This window comes from Lissotriton vulgaris, chromosome 11 (assembly GCF_964263255.1).
Source record: "Lissotriton vulgaris chromosome 11, aLisVul1.2, whole genome shotgun sequence".
In the NCBI taxonomy this organism is placed as follows: Eukaryota; Metazoa; Chordata; class Amphibia; order Caudata; family Salamandridae; genus Lissotriton; species Lissotriton vulgaris.
Window position 1 is genome coordinate 589,826,778 of NC_141699.1, and position 12,166 is coordinate 589,838,943.

Here is a 12,166-nt window from a genome sequence, read left to right on the forward strand (position 1 = left end):
CTATATCCTGTCCTGACAACCCCCAGGTCCCTCCATTAAGCTTCAAACTAGTGCTGCTGCCCATTTCACTGACCCTGTGAGCAGATCAAGGGATGTTCACTCAACTAAAGTTCAGAGCGATAAGTGAGTATAGACATGGTTACTTTCCTGCTGTGCTTTCTCATACTAGACCACCATGCTCAGCTATTTGTCATGGCGAACTACCAAGCTGTGCCATGTCAAACTTGACAGTCTAATTAATAGTCAGTCGTGAACGAGTGCCTTGCTCATCACAGTGTCGAAGCAGAATGCTTCTGGTAGGCACACTATCATAATGGATGGAACAGCTTTGATCAGAAAATGATCATGGCTCATTGCTTCACTGAATGCAGTCATGGCTAAATGCCTCACTGTAGTCGTAGACGGATGCTTTGCTCAGTGCACTGCCATGGCTGACTGTTTGACTCCGCGTATAACTATGGCTGGCTGCCGTGCGTAACGCCATTGCAACATTTCTTGATTAGCACACCTGTTTAGCACGCACGATCTACAGCAGCTGCCCAGCTCAGTGCACTGTCATGCGCCACTTCTTCCCTCACAAAACGGTCAGTTTGCTGCCTTGCTAACAGCGCTACTGTGGCTAACTACTTAGCTTTGTGCAGTGTCATTGCCTCCTGCCTTGATCATTTCACTTTTATAGTGGACTCCCTCATTCGGTGCACTGTCGAGGTAATCTGCGTCACTTAGACCACTATCATAGCAAATTGTCTTACCCATTGCGCTGAGAGGACTAGTTATCAACCTCAGCACTGGGGGGCAGATTTACAACTTCTGGTGCATCTCTGCTAATCAGCAGAGATGGGCCAGAACAGTTGCGACACGCCAAACCACCAGCGCGCCACCACTGATTTGCCGCATTTACACGAATGGGCAGATGCGTGTCGCATCCCCCGGCGGAAAGAGGGCACATTGCTGAAGTCGCGTCGCAAGCTTGATGCAGCTCCAGCAATGCTCGGGGTGCCCCCTATGCCTAACATGCTGCATCAATCCTTACGCCTGCTTCAAGCAGGCGCAGGGTTTAGGTGCAGCATGGCTGTAAAAGTGACTGAGTGAAATCTTCTAGATTTCACTGAGCCAATTTTCCGAGGCGTTCCTGTGCCGGAACGCCCTCCCCTGTGCCGGAACGCCCACATGAGACGCAGGCCTTTACAACGTGACGCATCTCCCAGATGTGTCACATTGTAAATACCCCACAGCATGGCGCTGGCTTTGCGCCGCTGCTGCGTCACAAAAGTGACGCAACGGCGGCGCAAATGTGGCATATGGGGCATGTAAATCTGCCCCTTAGTATCTTGCTCAGCACTTCCTGCACTCTATTCTGGAGTAAGAACATTGGGTATCTACTGGCACTCTTCTGACACTCTAGAGCTCCAAAAGGCCAACACCTGTAAGAGCCCTTCCATGAGGGACTGTCCCACTCATCTCCTCGCCACTACTCTCTTAGGTCTCTTGTCTATGCCCTCCTTTCTAACTTCAGCCAATAAAACTGATTAGTAAATGTTTTGCTCCTATGGTCTGCGTGCTACCAGTTTATTTCCACCTTATATCTCTCTGATATTGAAGTATGAAGTTGCATCAAGTTGTATAATAGAACACGTTAGCTGTAGAGCTGTGAAAAGCAAAAACGATTATAGCAAGCACTATTTATGATCAATTTAATGTTATTTTGCTGCCCTACATCACCTTTTCTACATAAAAGGCACCCATTCAGACCAATATTTTGCTGTCTTCCTCCTCTAGCATTCCACAGTGGCTTTTAAGATGGATCCTTTGTATAGGAGAGTCTATGTTATTCCCCTGACATTCCATTGTTTTGGACCCAGGTTTTCTCCTCAATAGACTCCATGCGACCTTCCTGTTGTAGCTCCTCCTCTGGAGTCCATCCGCTCCACTGGACCACTCTGCCTTGGCTCTGCGCGCTGGCTGAACTCCTCACTCTCTGGCTCCTATCTCTGTGTTTATTCCATGGAGCCTCTCCTGCTCACTTTCCCAGGTAGGTTAGACTTTTAGCCATCCCCTGGAGAGACCCATCACACACCGCCTTCCCTCCCACACAGGCTTCACCCACTTCCCATGGGAAAAATTTCATTTGGGCTCCTCTTGAATATGATCATTGATGTCATGGTTGTAGAGCAAGGAAGTTGAGGTCATGTTCTGGACACACAAATCATACCTTTCAAATCCCACGCATATGGAGGGCACTTGCCCTCTTGAACTCATCTTCACCCTCCAAACCAGCAAAAATGCCACTAATAGACTTCAATAGAAGACTGGATAGGCAATGCAGGCCTGAAAAAGGGTAACTTGAGGGATCTGCTAGTTCAAGTAATTGCATTATTTTATGGATGCCAGTTTAAAAGATACTGCTGGAAAGCGCTCATAATGCTGGATAATGAGTGACAGAACGCTGATGGAGTTCAGACACAGGTGCATTAAATTCTCCTTACCCCAAAGTGTTTGCTACCCCAAATTCCTATGATTTAGAATTAATTCCTACCTGGTCTTGCCGAAACCTGAGACTGCCTAGTCTTGATTCCACCTCATTGCTTTCTTGCACCTGCCTATAATTTCTGCTCTTTGTCTCACTCTTGCAGGCTCCTTTTCATCTATCATTTCTCCTTCTGCCACTTTTTTCCTCTTACTTTCTTCTTTGTACTGTCCCCTTTTCGAATCATTTCTCTCTTGATCTAGGTCAAAGAGTTGGATGATAAAAAAATAAGGCCTGGTGCAAAAAAGCATGATTCCCTAGGCTTGGCTCCCAAAACTGGGTGTCAGTGCCCATCATCTCCACAAATCAGTCACTGGTCAAGGCTCCCAAGGTACATTTACTTCCTAGTTCTGGTAATGTGTCAAGAGTTCCAATACTTTCTCCTTGGCTAGATTGCACTCTGAAACAAAATCTTCAGTAGTCAGACGGTCTAATCCATTGAGAAAAATAAAAATAAGTGCCACAGGATCACCCACACACATTTATTGTGTGCCTTGCCTTGCTGAGCTGTAGTCTGCAGGGCACTGATCGAAAAAAAGGGGGCTCTTTCCCTACCACCAGCATACCTTTCTCCAAATACGTCCCTTATTGTGGCAGTAAACAGGTCCACTACTGCTAACTACACAGTGCTTGGGGACTTAAACCTCCATTTAGAAAACACCAATTGTGAGGTTACCAATATTTTTATGGCTCTAGCAGCAATCCAACTAACCCAACAGGTTAATGCCTCTACTTCTAAACGTGGTCACTTACTTGACCCCATTCTTTCTAGTATGACGGAATCATTTACAGGGGATCCTTACGAGGTCTTTTTGGTCAGACCACAAAATAATACAATTTCAAGTAAATTATTTTAAAAAATCAAGATGCTACATCTTACCACAATAACCCAAAAAGAAATCGGTCTAAAACAGCTATTAGCACTTGGAAAAATCTGTTAACAAAAACAACCCCTGAGATGTCAAATGACTTAGACAATAGATATAAAAGAATTGAAGAATGGATCCAGAACGCCTCAGATAAACTAGCCCCTAATAAGCAACATACTGTCACAAGGAGGGGAGTGAAAGCACCATGGTTCTCATTAGAACTTATAGAACTAAAAACACTAGCTAAAAAACAAGAGAGAACATGAAGGAAGAATTATGATGCTACTGAAAATATGAATTACAAAATAGCAATACAAATGTCCTACCAGGCCATTAGGAAGACAAGAATGGACTTATTTATTCACATTTCGGAAAGCTCTTAAAACTTAGTTATTCAACCACTAGTTCATTATGCTTTTCCACTTCCCTTGCTTCACTAGGGCTGTAGTTATTCTCTACTCGGACCCACCCTGTTTTGCAAGTCAGCGCATAGACACCTGCGGGTAGGAGTGTGCTTTAGAAATCATCATTTCATTTGCTTCTTGGATAAATAATGCTGCCAACTCATCTAAGGAACTTTCAATATGGTAAACAGCCTGATGAAATCAGCAATTTAAAAAACGGGCCCCTGCCTTCAGAAATAAGATGCAATATGATGGCCAACTTTTTTGAAGAAAAAGTGAATAAGATTCTAATCACGTTAGGAAAAATCAATAAAGCCAATAGGCCTCTGGCCGCACAAAAGGAAAAATTATCAATGAAGAATCTATTCTTAAAATGCTTACTGCACTGAATCCTGTTAATCACTTCACCGACTATCTCCCTCCAAACCTCGTAAAAGACTTCATCCCGTTGTTGTTGCCTCTATGGACCAAGATTATAAATAACTTCCTGCGCCAAGGTGCATTCCTGACACTCTCAAAGCCGGGCAGGTATTCCCCATCCTAAAGAAACCTACCGGGGACCCTGCGAACTTAAACAATTACCGCCCTATATCCAATATCCCTACCTTGGCGACACTCCTTGAAAAATGTGTACTCCTCCAGTTGGTAAAACATATTGAACATTTTAACCTACTCAACAAATACCAATCAGGTTTTCGTGCAGGTCACAGCACTGAATCAGTCATGATTCATATAATTGATGATGCTCTACAAATTCTAGATCAGAATGGAGCCTGCTTACTCATCTTGCTAGATCTTTCCTCGCCCTCCGATACAGTCAAACATGAAAACCTGATCGATCTTCTGAAACACAGAATGGGACGATCTGGATCAGTTCTAAATTGGTTCACTTCATTCCTCCAAAATAGATCGCAACAATTTAAGATCAACCTCTCACTGTCCAAGCCCGTCCCAGATACGTTAGGAGTTCCTCAAGGATCTTCGCTATTGCCCGACACTGCTCAATTTATTCATGGAACCACTCACTGAAATTCTCAACTCGTCTAACGTGCATTATCATATGTACGCCGACGACACAAAACTATACCTTAAGATCCATACCCTAGAAGACATCATAGCTCTCAACAAAACGCCTGGAAAAACTCAGATCTGGCTGGCTGAAAACAACCTAAAACTGAATGCCCTCAAGACCGAATTTCTCTTAATCGCTCCTCCCGCTCAGGTACCCAGAATGCAAGAATTGATCAAACACCTTACTGCACTCAATTGCCAACCTCTCATCGTTGACTCAGCAAAATCGCTGGGAATTACACTGGACAGAAACCTCAATATGCAAAAACACATTAGCAACGCGACAAAAGGAGCACATTTTCAGTTACATACTCTGAGAAAACTGAAACCCTTCCTGCCGGAAAAGGACTTCAAATTGGCAGTACAAGCTCTGGTCATCCCAAGAATTGATTACGGGAATATCTCTCTCTGCGGCCTGCCCAGAGCTGCAACGGCCCCTCTAAGAGTCTCAATCAATGCTGCAGCAAGACTTATGACAGGCTCCAAAAGAAGCTCACACATATCTCCTGACCTAAAATCCCTTAATTGGCTACCTTTTGAAGCTAGAATAAATCTTAAAATATCATGTATGACGCATAAAGCCATTCACCATAATGCACCTAGCTATTTGGCACAGAAACTAGCGCCCTCATGTGGGGCTAGAGCTTCAAGAAGTGTTAAAACCCGTCTTATGGAACCACAAAAATTCAACAAGAAAACATATACCCGAACCTTTTCAAGGATGGCGCCCAGGATATGGAACGCGCTACCCCCAGAAACCAGACTTAATCCTTATATGGCATCTTTCAAAAAAGAAAGTGAAATCGCTTCTCATGGCCAAATTCACTTGAGCATGGACTACGGTTATTTTGCTACATAATTTATCCTCTTCACAGATCTTTATGTTGTATATTGGCCATCCAGGTCTACTGGATACTGTATTTATATTCCTCTTGCTATGCATTTAATGTTTTCCTATACACATTATTCCCATGTATCTTTCTATGATACTATGCTCTTCAACTTCAAGGACTAGCTTTGAGCCCTATGATTTTTTCTTTGTATTGTTAACTATGCCACCTATCCTGTAACGCGCTCTGATACCCGCAAGGGTCTGGTTCGCGCTATATAAAACTTTAAAAATAAATAAAAATAAACCACCTATGAAGACACTGAAAAAAATCCTGAAATCCTTAAAATCTGGATCCCCTCTGGACCCGGCACCCCCTGATAAATTGTTAAAAGGGGGAAAGCAGTGATATACGAGTTGACAGATATGTTTAATTGTTCACTCAGCTCAGGAACCGTGCCACAAAGAATGGAAACACACCTTTGTAAAGCCTTTATTAAAAAACACAATTGGCCAACCCTGACAAATGTGAGAACTACCAGCCAATATCTTTCCTGCTGGGACCTAGCTAAGTCCTGGAGAACATGTTAATAAGACCCTTTCCTCATATTTAGAAATAAACAATTTCTTCAATTTCAACTTAAAACATTATTTTGGTCATAGCCATAAAAGTCACAAATCAAAAGTGGAGTACATAAGTCCAATTAAGAGTACGGTTAATAATGAGATCTCATTTAAAACATAATGTGGGCTCACTTAAGTGAGAACATGACAAGTGGCATACAATCTGAAAATGATGGGCTAATAATTAAAATAATCATACAATAGCTATAAAAATATTCTCAACTTTAAAAATGACACATTAGATTTACATTATTACTCAAATTCAGAGCAAGGAACAATACCCGGATTGGCAAGTTTGTGCTGCAGAAGTTATTCTCAGCCAGAAGGGGGTGAGATTGAGAAAACTTTGCGCTAAATGGACAATCCGCTCGCTAGAAACTCAGCAATAACAACGGTGGATGAAGTGTCAACCCTGCAAATTCTCAGGGTAACCTTATAATGGCGCACTCCTATCAAACGTACAAAGGGGATGATCTAGTGTTGATACTACTGAGAGTAGAAGGGACAAAAAACAAGTGATCAACAACGTCTTACATCAATCACACACCTGTTTCCGGGAAGGAAGGAAGTAACAATGAAACAGCCTTGCCTTCGGCCACAAAGGGGCTAAAAGCCATCTTAGACCGGGGTGGGACCGCTGCTTTGATCCTACTGGATCTCAGAGCGACATTTTATACAGTGCCACAACAGGTATTAATCACAAGACTGAAGGAGATCGGAATTTCTGGAAATGCTTTTATGTGGCTAACTTCATTTCTGTCTAACAGAACTTTTCAAGTCTGTGAGGAAACTACTCGGTCCCAAATCTATTCACTCAGTTGTGGGGTCCCTCAAGGGTCCTCACGGAGTCCAACGCTGCTCAATCTGTATGTTATCGAATTGGAAGAATTCATAAACAATTATGGTTTCCACTTCTGTAACATATGCGGACGGTAATCAAATTGTCATTTCCCTCTCCCGCCAAATAACAGACACCTCAAACCTGTTAATACCTGCCTTAAGCATGTTGTAGAGTAGATGGCAGCAAGCAGCCTTAAACTTAAAACTGAGGTGCTGGTGGTGGGGAAGAAACCTTCGAGATGGATATAATTAAACTGGCCTGCTCACCTTGGTGACCATCCTACCCAAAAATCAGAAGTCATTAGCCTTGGCTTTTGGATTGATGATAAAATGGAGACTCAAACAAAAAAAACTGACATCAACATGCTTTGACATATTAAGAGTCTTTATAAAATTGCTTAGGTGGCTACCAGAGACATGACGCAGATTAGTGATACAAGATTTAGGGGCAGATGTATCAAGATTCCAATTTGCGAATTCTAAATAGCGCTTTTTTGCGAATCGCTATTTAGAATTCGCAAAATGGAATGTATGTACAAAATCGCTATTTATTAGCGATTCCTTGATATTCTTTATTTGCGAATTCGCATTTTGCAAATTTTCAAATAAGGAATAATTTCCAATGCATTCCTATGGGCCAGGAGGCCCATTGGTATGATTGTGATTCTCAAATTGCAAATTCGCAATTTGCTAATCGCAATTTGAGAATTATTTCAAGGGTGCAGGGGTGTCTCAAAGACACCCTGCTGCACCCCTGAAATGTACATGTGTGTGCATATGGCGCACATACATGCCCTATGGGCATGTGTGTGCGTCACATGCCACCTTAAGAAATGACAATTTTTGCTTTTTTTAAAGAATTCGCAAATTACCATCAACAACAAGTTGGTGGTAGGTTGCGATTTCTAAACCAAAATTTGCAAATTGAAATTGCTACAAACATAGCATTTAAGGAATCGCAAAAATTGCGATTCCTTAAATGCTATGGCAAAATAAGGAATCGCAATTTTTTGCGATTCCTTAAATTGCGATTTTTTCATACATTACAAATCATGCTAAAAGGCCGTTTGCGAGTCGCAAAAGCCTTGATACATCTGGCCCTTAGTCATCTCCCAACTTGACTACGGGAACTCTCAGTACCTTAGCAGCCCGAAGTCAGTTTAAAAATAATTTTTTATCCAAAACGCCACAGCACGGATACTATTAAAGATTCCCAAGGGCTAGTCTGCCACTACTGCCCTAGTAAGCCTTCACTGGCTGCTGGGACTTAAGAGGATACACTTAACGGTACTGTGTATGGTCACAAGAGTCATACATAAAAGAGGTCTGAAACTGATTCAAAATCTTCTTACTCCTTATAGCCCTGCAAGAATGTTACAGTCCAACAATCAGCACCTCCTCGAATTTTCAAGAATAATGAGGACCAAGAGTGGCAGGAGGTCCTTCTTCTTCCTCGCACCTAAGCTGTGAAATGCTCTCCCTCTGAACCAAAGACTTACCGAATCTGAATATGCTTTTAAGAATTTGTTGGAAACATTTCTGTTTTAGTCTACCCTTCCAGCTGTAGGATATATTGTTGTTATAGCGCTGGCAAGCCCTATTGGATAGCTACTCGCTTTACAAATTACTGTGAATAGAATAGAATTAAGGACACCTATTCCTCTTACCCAAGTTGTGTCCTTACTGGAAGCCAGGTTTGGAAGTCAAAGGCCATCTAGCTGGATGATGCCATACACCATCTCCAGACACAGCAGCCTATTAGAGGAAATGTTGGTATTCTGTGGTGGCAAGCAATATACAGAGATATGAAAGAGTTTTCATTTCTCAAGCTCTGTAATTATACTAATAAAACCTTTTTACACAGCACATAAATTGTGTTTTTCACATAATGGTTGATGTTACAACTAAATTCAATGCTACACATGTTAACAGCCTTGAAAAATGAATGAATAAGGTAAAACCTGTACGATCCACACATGTATTCGCAGGATCAATGCAGCTGTGTGAATAAAACACTAAGCTATTTCACTGGGACTGGAACTTGTGATCTGCAGGTTACTCAAAGATTTCTGCAAAAAAAACTCAATTAGCTTTCCTACTGGAATACCTACCAGTCCCGGTGCAGCTCTGAACATTTTAAACACCTGTAGCACCATGGCCAGCATCAAGTACTGTGCACACACATACGTCACAAAGACATGGAGGCACACTGTAATGTGTTTGTCCAATTTTGGTACAGTTATGTGGTGGTTGGCACTGAGGCATCCTCAATGTAGGCTGTTAGTGGTGTAAGAAAACTACAGCCTGACTTACTTTATTTGTTCCAAACATTGCACATTGCAATATATAGTGTCCAGCATTGCTCATGATTAAATATTGGAAGTCAGTCTCAGATGACTACTGGTTATTGTTAATTAGCACCTGTGCAGCTCCTAATCTGGCACTGCTATACCATTGCAGTGCTTTTCGATAGTTTGGAGGTAAGCAATTACTGCAGAGATCTCTGTGTATTAGGCTGATCGCAGGTCTGCATCATAATAAACAGAGGGGTTTGCATATTCTACAAAGCAGTGCATGCAACCGTCAGGTCATCGGTTTGTTTTTAATTAGATGTTTAAGCAGTTTAATGTTTTGGTGCAGACATTCTTCTGTAACCTACACGTCATATCTTCCAACACTGGGAAACTGGTTCAGTGGTGCCAGCTGGAAGCACCTGCAAGTAACCTACAAACCATTATATGGATTCCATTTGCGCATTTAGTCAATCTGTCACTCTATTCGGTTTATAAAATCAGTATCAATAGCTTGGTTAGTAATTAACACCAATGATTAAGTTGCAAACCATTCAATTTGTATTCTGTGGGATATAAGTGAGTAGTACGATTACACAAAGATGTGCAAACATGTAGGCCTACATACGTACAATAGATGCAATGTGGGGTCAGTTGTCATGTTATTTTCCTTAACTAGCTTAAACTGAGGAAATGCAGGTGTTCAGACATCCACAATTGCTCTACTATCATCACACACATTTTCTTTAAAAGTATTTTATATTTTTCGGAGCAGTTTGTCAAATGCTGTCATTCTCAATTTTTTCCTTGGCCACTTTGTTCAGTGACGTTTCTTGGCCACTTCCTCCATGGGATACTGTGTCAGGAGGCAGTGGTGGAGCTATGTCCAGATGGAAAAAGTTTCGCTTGCTTACTTGCTCCTAGACAGGCTACACCACTTACAAAAATAATTAATGGTTTAGTTTTAATCTGTTCTAATCCAAAATCCTGGATTGTGAAAGAACAACATTAAATGCTATTAAGCGGGTAGCAGCTCTGCATGGCACACACTTTATGTCCCTTGGCACTGCCGTGTCCCTCTGAACAGCACAGTGGGAGCAGGATGGGCACTGGGAGCGTGTGCTTAAGGGAGACCTGCCAGCGAGTTTGTGTGCTGCTGAGTCCACCCTGTAATCTGCAGCAGGCACATTAAGACCCAGAGGTTTTATATGGCCATTCAAAACTGTGCCCACCACTTAACGCACACGTTTCTACCACCTTATCAAGTTTACCGGAATTATGCCCCAGGACTTGCTGGATAGACATAAAGCTCTGCAGCAGGTGTCTTAACACCTTGAACTACCTTAAAGCGTGGGATGTTTGTGATCAATAAAACAAGCCAGCTTTACCAACACATTCCCCTTGTAAATTTTGAGGGCAAAGGTAATGTATAGGAAATGACCGACCATGGGCTGATGGACACCGACTCCTCCAACCGTCGTGACTCCTCGCCGTTCTGCCACCAAAACAACCTCGCCCTAAATGTGAGGGCTCCTGTGACACAGTTGTTTCATTTTGACACTGGCAACCCTCCCTAAACGGGAGTTACAAAACGCGGGTGTTGTTACCTCCGCCTCTCATACAGAAGACGTTAAAAATCAGATTACCTCTGCCTTGCCTTCGAAACTAACTAACATCAATAAATGAAGGAAATTAGGTATTCGGAAAGGTAAGGGTACAGTCAGTGACAGCACAGGAGGCGGTACGGAGTACTCTTCATAGCGCTCTGACACATCCTGCGATCGGCTAAACAACTAACACGCCCCGGAAACAAAAGCCCTTCCAGCCTCCCAGACGCCCCGGAAGTGAACACCAGCCACATGTGGGCTGGTGCACTCACGCTCAGTGTTGCGGACGGTATGTGTAGTTCTCGGAGGAGAGCTGAATGCCGACGCGCAACATTTGCTGCATGATCTAAAATATTGATTTGAGACATTGGAAACATATGTATATAGGAACCGTGGCATATAATACAATATCAACCTGGCAAAAAATTCTATTCTCTTGAAATTGGTAACTCTAATGTTTATACCCTAAAAGCAAACTCTGACCATTGTTTAGGGGAAATGTTGCAGTCGTTGCTGTTTGTATTTTAAGTAAAAGATTCAGGATCACTTGATCCTGCACGTTCTGATGAAAAATCTCATACCAGCTACCATTTCCCAAGAATGTATTCTAAAAAAGAAATGTCAACACCTGCAACAGCAAAATTCCCTAGGACTGGAGAAAAACTCCTCAGGAAATTTATATGACGGGCAAAGACTAAACCCTCTCTCATTCCTTTATAAAAAAAATAACCTGATCCCAGGTCTTCCATGTGTATTTTATAATAAAATTCGGTATTATTTTAAATCCCAGCTCCTTTCCATTGTTTACTTATTGGGCCTGATACATGTAACCCCAGGCTCTTACATTCCTTAAAAAAAAAAAATGACAGTCTGAAAAAGCACTTCAACACATCATCAGGGGTAGCAAGCTCTGTATGAATGCAAACCTTTTCCCTCTTCTATCCCTCATCTATCCTTCTCAATCCAAATAACAGACTAACATAGCCACCACTCATATTACTTTCATATTTCACTGTACTAATGCACCACTAATCCGTAATGGGCTCCGGAGTAGCATACTAGTCACCGAAAAAGCTCTTCAACGCCTCGTCAGGGGTAGTGAGC

At 42.3% G+C, this 12,166-nt stretch overlaps 1 protein-coding gene across 4 annotated transcripts in view; it reads right to left on the minus strand.

The window, feature by feature from the left end:
- NUDT18 (nudix hydrolase 18) overlaps nt 1–12,166 on the minus strand; it is a 226,357-nt gene that overhangs the window by 11,397 nt on the left and 202,794 nt on the right. Inside the window, exon 1 of one of the 4 annotated variants that reach the window (XM_086943679.1) lies at nt 11,102–11,266. The exons of 1 other annotated variant lie outside the window; for it this stretch is intronic. The gene's annotated coding sequence lies outside the window, so the exon portion shown is untranslated. Of the gene's footprint in view, nt 1–8,831; nt 9,319–11,101; nt 11,267–12,166 lie in introns of those variants that run through there. 2 more of the 4 variants (XM_086943682.1, XM_086943680.1) reach the window with 2 other exon arrangements.